A 7,500-nucleotide genomic window follows, 5' to 3' on the forward strand; every position below is an offset into this window, starting at 1 on the left:
TCTCTCGCTGTGTGTCTGTTACTCCTTCTTTCTGTCTCAGTCTCTCTTCCTCACTCTCCTTCTCTCTCTCTCTCTCTCTCTCTCTCTCTCTCTCTCTCTCTCTCTCTCTCTCTCTTCATTTCTGTCTGTATGCCTGCTCAATCTTTCTCTTTCTTTCTCTCTCATGCTGTCTCTTAAGACAACTTTTTTCTTGGTGTCTACTTCTCTCTCTCTCTCTCTCTCTCTCTCTCTCTCTCTCTCTCTCTCTCTCTCTCTGTCTCTCTGTCGCTCTGTCTCTCTCTCTCTCTCTGCTCATCTTCTTATAAATTAAGAAATAGAATGTGCTATTAGTGAGGGGAAAAAAGCTCATGAACAATATTCCTGTAAAAGACTTCATAATTATAACAGTTGGATTCGTTTTGATTGGAGCAGTTGAGTTGATTAGGTGATGAGGAAGATAACACCGAGCGGCCGTATGTAGAAGTGGCAGTAGTTTAGAAATTTAGAACCTAAAGAAACCGACATGGACTTTAACCCAATGGTAAGGTGCTGTAAGGATCTGTGAGGAAACAACGCTTACCGCTGCAAGGGAAAGGTTTAAGAAGTTTAAGTATTGATTAGGGCATGACATTTAGAAAACCTTGTTGCCAGATTAAAGGTTCTTACCCAAAAAAACCATAGCCTTGTTTATACTCAGGACTATAGTTCTCCACCCAGCTACTGCAGAACAATAACAATACTAGCTGACTTTAAAATAGAAAGGAATTCAAAGCTCAGGAGATTGAATGGAGGTGGAGGAAGGTTTGGACGCTCTTGGACATTACAGATTTAATGACCTGGTGATTGATTCATCCCTGAGCTCCACAGGAAGCTTAAAATGGACAGCAAGAAGGTCAACAAGCTTGGAGAGGTCAAGCGTTCCCTCTCGGGTCTGTCCCAACTATCATAACATTCTTTACTAAGCAGCAGTTTCTTTATTGTGACATTGGTCATGGTACATGGATGTAATAACACAGGAAGAGCCGTTCTGCTTTAGGAAAACAAGCCACATCTGGATTAGCAAGCTGAAGTGAATGATTTGTTTATAACATCGTGACCCAAAGTGTTTCGTTTCACTTATACCAGAACTACGACAATTTATTAATAGCTCTATAAACTGTTGTAACGTTTATAGCTATATTTAATGTTATGAAATATCTGGCTTCACAATAAAAAGACATAAAATGCATCTTGGTATATTAATGAGAAACCTGATAGTGTAACCAACACTGTCCTGAACAATTACAAAGTGCTGAGACTGGAGAATCCTTCCAAAAGTACTGACATCGGTGACTCCTTACACAAGTGTTGACACTGGAGACTACTTCTACAAATACTTTCACAAGTACTGACACTGGTGATGCCTTTCAAATGTACTGACACTGGTGACTATTCTAAAAAAGTACTGACACTGGTGACTCCTCTAAAAAAGTACTGACACTGGTGACTCCTCTCAAAAGTACTGACACTGGTGACTCCTCTAGAAAAGTACACAAGTGTTGACACTGGAGGCTTCTTCTACAAATACTTCCACAAGTACTGACACTGGTGATGCCTTCCACAAGTGCTGACACTTGATCATTTTTCTACATATACTTCCACATGTACTGACAATAGTGACTCCTTTCAAAAGTACTGACACTGGTGACTCCTCTAAAAAAGCACTGACACTGGTGACTCCTCTAAAAAAGCACTGACACTGGTGACTCCTCCTAAAAGTACTGACACTGGTGACTCTTTCCACAAGTTCTGACACTGGAGACTCCTTTCAAATGTACTGATACTGATACAAACTATTACAAGTACGAGCACATTAATATTATCAACCTATTTCTGTTAAGGCCAAAAAAAACTTCTAACAGATTTGCTGTTACAGAAAATGAATGAACACTTGTTGAGTTTATATATTAAAACACTTTGGAATAAAAAGCTACAGTAAAGCAGAAGAACATCTGGAACTGGAGCTGCAACATTGCATACTGCACAGATGTGAATCCTAACAAGTTCATTATAAAATCAGACGTGCAGCTGGAACACACTGACACTTCTCACCGCTCATTTCCATTTCGTAGCCATGGGGCTTTCACGCTTGTGTATAATCGCTTTATAGAATAACATCTTTCTGTTTACATTTGCAACCAGCAACAAAATGGCGAGACGAGGCGGAGGGTTTTATAAACCGCTGACAGAACGAGAAGTGAAGGATTCGGTTATGGACATTACCTCACCCTGGCTCGGTCCCAAACAGATTCTACCATATCAAGCACAACATGGAAATCTTGTCATTTAACAGGTCAAGTTACCTGATTTTTTTTTGTGTTAAGAAGCTTAAGGTACATATTTGTTATTAAAATGAGCATGAACAAACAAGAGCTCTGTCCTTACAAGCACAGGAAAGGAATTCTCCAACAGATAAGAGCTCATGACACGTGCTATCGAATGTCCCCGAATTCCTCCGTCCTGATTTAATCAGACTCCGAGCGGACTTCCCCCGCTGTGTATCATACACCCGCGTGAATCTACATGAGGTGTCGGTTTCAAAAGAAGGAGCGACCAGACCACCTGCTCAGAAAGGATCTGCGATCACGATCACACGTCTTCTCTAAACTCTGGTGTTCGCTGTCACAATCAGAGAAGGTTCTTTACATGGACACCAGGGTCTGTATTCATAAAGACTCTAAAAACGACTCAAAGAGTCGAAAGTTTCTAACTATGAATCTTATCTTCAGAGTGATTCAGGACCAAACTCAGAGCAACTCTGAACAAGGAAAGTACAACAACTTTTATCTTAGAGAGGAGGCGGGGCTTAACCCTGTTACTAGGTATGACACCTTCTTTTAAAGACTGTGATTGGTTGTCTAATAAAAATAGGAACGCGTTTAAAATCTGCTCTATTATAAACCTTCATTTTGTCTCTATGTTCAGATATTTGAGGCTATATCGTGTAGGGATTACGTTCGTGATCGATCATATTAGAGATGTTCTAACATCTGTATGTTATAAATGTAATAAATGTAATGTAAATGTCAATGTAAACATCTCTGACACAGAGCAGAAATGTCAGAGACAAATTATATCATTTCTGCCTTTATGGCTCTTTGGATCTGTTTCAGAGATGTTAGAGTCTCTATAAATGACATAGCAGCAGAATATATATCACTTCTGTTCTGTATCTGTAATCTGATTGGTCAGAAAAATAATCCCTACACGATCTAATCTGTATCATCTTATTTCCTCCAGGTACTCCGGTTTCCTCCCCCGGTCCAAAGACATGCATGGTAGGTTGATTGGCATCTCTGGAAAATTGTCCGTAGTGTGTGAGTGTGTGAGTGAATGAGAGTGTGTGTGTGTGCCCTGTGATGGGTTGGCACTCCGTTCAGGGTGTATCCTGCCTTGATGCCCGATGACGCCTGAGATAGTTCGGATAAGCGGTAGAAAATGAGTGAGAGTGAGTGAATAAACATTGTATACGAAACATTTCTTCTCCCACTTTTTTGACCTTAAGAGCTCTTAAGTGTTAAGATGCTTAATGAATAAATTTTATCCTTACTAATTTTCTTTGAATTATGTCAGTATTACAGGGACATATATATAGTTATATATACAGTGTTGTATAAAGTACTAGAAAGCAATACTTTAAGTAAAAGTACAAGTATCGTAATGGAAAAAGACTTTGGTAGAAGTGAAAGTTACCTTTTAGAATATTACTCAAGTAAAAGTCTTAAAGTATCTGATATTTACTGTACTTAAGTATCAAAAGTCATTTTCTGATATTTAATGTACTTAAGTATTTGAAGTAAAAGTAAAAAGTAAAATTTCAGTGATTTTCGGTAGGCATAAGATCAGGGGCGGTTCTAGGGTCTCATCTTTAGGGGGTTTTTAGCCCTCAGTGAGAATTTAAAACAAGAAGAGTTTTATATTATATATTATATGACTACATAGTAAGACAAAAGTTATGGGATTATTTAAAATGGCAAAAGTGGACACAAAAATTTTATGCATGATGTAATGATGCCAGTCTCGAATCAGATCAGTTCATGTATGTGTGCATTCTCTACAAACAGTGTGTCCAGTGAATGCAGTCATTAATAAAAAATATTCACAAGACAAAGACTAAATCAATAAATGTTATTTTTATTTAGTATTGAATGGATTGTTTGCATTAATATTTTGTTTGTGCTACAACTCTGGTAATAAGAATAGTGACATTTCACTGCTTTTGGTTGCCGTATTTGCGGCTTTCCGCCGATTAACGTTATAGATAAACGCCTCCAGCTCTGACTGCGTGTGCACGCACGGAGCGTAATGCAATCTAGGAGCAGTGATTCACCAAACATCCCTTATTGCAGTCGCACACATTTCTTCTGATTTTATTTTGTAGTAACGAGTAACGAAGACGTTTAGTGGAAATATAACGGAGTAAAAGTAGACATTTTATCTCGGAAATGTAGTGGAGTAAAAGTGAAAGTTGACATAAATTTAAATAGCGAAGTAAAGTACAGATACGTGAAATTTCTACTTAAGTACAGTAACTAAGTATTTGTACTCCGTTAAATTACAACACTGAGTAGGAGAAACTGCACTAAGAATCTTTATGCAGAACTTTTTAATAACTGAGAAATTCCCACCACGAATGTAAGTGTGAAGACGACAAGAAACAAGGTTAAAGAGTAAAAAAAAAAAATGTAACTTTAAAGGATCTAAAGGATGAAATTTACAGCATTTCTACAGCAACTATAACATGCTGCTAAATTCTTGATCCTGATTGGTCAGAAGTTGCTGATTCATTTCTATAACAGCAGCTCAACAATTCATTCATTGAGACAGAAACATTTATGGGATAAATTCTAGAGTTGAAACCTAACACGTCTTGTCTTGTGTTCGTTAGTGAAATGATGCGTGCTAATCGCTTTAATAAACAAGATTTCACATGATGCTGTTGCTCTTGTGGTTATTGTGGCTTTAAATATTGAACTCTGTGTGTTGATGATGATGATGATGATGATGATGATGATGATGATGATGATGATGGTACTCAGTGTCAAAGCTAAACCTTTGTCCAAAGCACATCTGTAATGTGATGAAGTCATCCCTAGACTCTCTCACTCTCTCTCTCTCTCTCTCACACACACACACACACACACACACACACACACACGCTTCTAAAAATGCCCTTTGTTTCTGAGTCTGTCGTTTATTACAGTTAATGACTCCAGTAAACCTGCGAAACTTAATCCAGCAGGAACCATGTGCCAGAACCCTCAGCTCCACAGTCCTCTCAGGGAGGGAAGAGGAAAGCAGCAGGCGGCCATGACACGCCACACAGGAGGCCCAAAACAAACACAAACGGATGGACGGAGGCGGGGCTTACACACTGTCCAGCCAATCACAGGACACCTGCAGTAAAGGAGAGTAACGGCCGGACATGGGGCAGGAGCCTGGGGGCGCTGTGGCTCCTCTCACTCTGAGATGCGGCAGATTTACTGCTGAAGAGGTGACAGGTTTTGTGTGTGTGTGTGTGTGTGTGTGTGTGTGTTAAGATTGAGATGAAATTCCCACAGTGCCGTCTCCAGATGCCAATAAAACAGAGCACACACTCTAAGCACACAATAAGGAGATCTTTCACACAATACACACAGCACACACACACTGCGGACCACCTCAAACAAAGTACACACACACACACACTCGACAACCTCGAGTTGCAAATAACCATGCATGACAAACAAGCACACATACACACTTAATAACACACTTAATAACAACGACACACTCTGAGCATCCAAACTCCAAGCACAAACACAGCACACACTCTAAACAACCTCGTACCACAAACACACACCAAACAAGCAGTCAACATTACACCAGACAACACAGCAAACAATATCCTTTTAGCCCACTTTCAACAACCTCCTGCCAAATACACACAATATACAACACAACAAACACATACTCAATCTGAATGCTGAATACCACACAATAACATTGTACAATAAACACAAATTAACATTAATCCACACACACATACAAACACACACAACACATACACACACACGCACACACACACACACCATTCTAGTAAACTTACCATTTCAAAAAGCTCCCATTAATCACACACAACTACACAACATATCCCATCTCTGAATAAACCCATTCACAGAACTCTCTCTTTCTCTCTTTCTCTGTATCTCTCTCTCTCTCTCGCTCTCTCTCTCTCTCTCTCTCTCACACACACACACACACACAAAACAACCTCCTGATCCACACAACAAACACACACACAGTACTCACCACCATACACAACAAATTCCACAACTGACTAAACTAATTCACACAACTCTCTCTCTCTCTCTCTCTCTCTCTCTCTCTCTCTCTCTCTCTCACACACACACACACACACACACACACACACACATACACCATTCTAGCAATAGGATCTCAACAACCTCCCATCAAACACACACCATTGACACCCAACATCACAACAATCCACCACCTCTCACTGAAGACACACTACACAACCCTCCCCCACCCCCCCACCCCAACGTGTCATCATTTCTCGACATGTCAGCATTTGTTGGGATACAATGATAAACAGCATATAAGTTTACACACCTCCTAAACAACAGCAGGTATCGCTGGATGGAAGTGAGGGAGGAAAAGAATCCCTTCTTTGTTCTACGACCTCCGTAATAAAACGTTGCGTCAGAGTAACACACAACCTCTCACAACCACAGCTGGCTCTTTTCCTTTATCGTTTTATGTTGCATACATGAACTCGTGCACTCGTGAGTGCTGTGCTATTAAACATGATAACTTCCTGTGCCACAATCGCTCTTTTGTGAGCTTCACAGCGACTCAACACTCCTGTGTGGCAGCTGCCAGATCGGACGCCGTAACGCCCTCCGTCGCATCGCGCTAAGACAAAAACTCCGTTTTGAGAAGGAGCAGGTTTTGATTAAGCTTGAATGACGGCTGCAGGCGAGGAGTAGAAAAACAAGAGCGTTATATTATACTGAAGGAGGAAACACACACAGAGTCATCATACAATCACACAAACACACACGCACACAACTACGCACTAAAACAATGACACTCTGTATTTATATCTGTTTACTGGGCCAAATAGTCAATAGGGGGAAGTCGTGGCCTAATGGTAAGTGAGTTTGACTCCTAACCCTAAGGTTGTGGGTTCGAGTCTCGGGCTGGCAATACCACGACTGAGGTGCCCTTGAGCAAGGCACCGAACCCCCCCAACTGCTCCCCGGGTGCCACGGCATAAATGGCTGCCCACTGCTCCGGGTGTGTGTTCACTGTGTGTGTGTTCACTGTGTGTGTGTGTGTTCACTGTGTGTGTGTTCACTGTGTGTGTGTGTTCACTGTGTGTGTGTGCACTTTGGATGGGTTAAATGCAGAGAACGAACTCTGAGTACGGGTCACCGTACTTAGCCGTATGTCACGTCACGTCGTCACAATTTCTTC

General features: G+C 40.7%; 1 protein-coding gene across 2 annotated transcripts in view; it reads right to left on the bottom strand.

Moving 5' to 3' along the window:
- Positions 1 to 7,500, bottom strand: part of fgfrl1b (fibroblast growth factor receptor like 1b) — a 45,139-nt gene that overhangs the window by 17,851 nt on the left and 19,788 nt on the right. The window lies entirely within an intron of this gene.

The sequence above is a fragment of the Tachysurus vachellii genome, chromosome 13, assembly GCF_030014155.1.
Source record: "Tachysurus vachellii isolate PV-2020 chromosome 13, HZAU_Pvac_v1, whole genome shotgun sequence".
In the NCBI taxonomy this organism is placed as follows: Eukaryota; Metazoa; Chordata; class Actinopteri; order Siluriformes; family Bagridae; genus Tachysurus; species Tachysurus vachellii.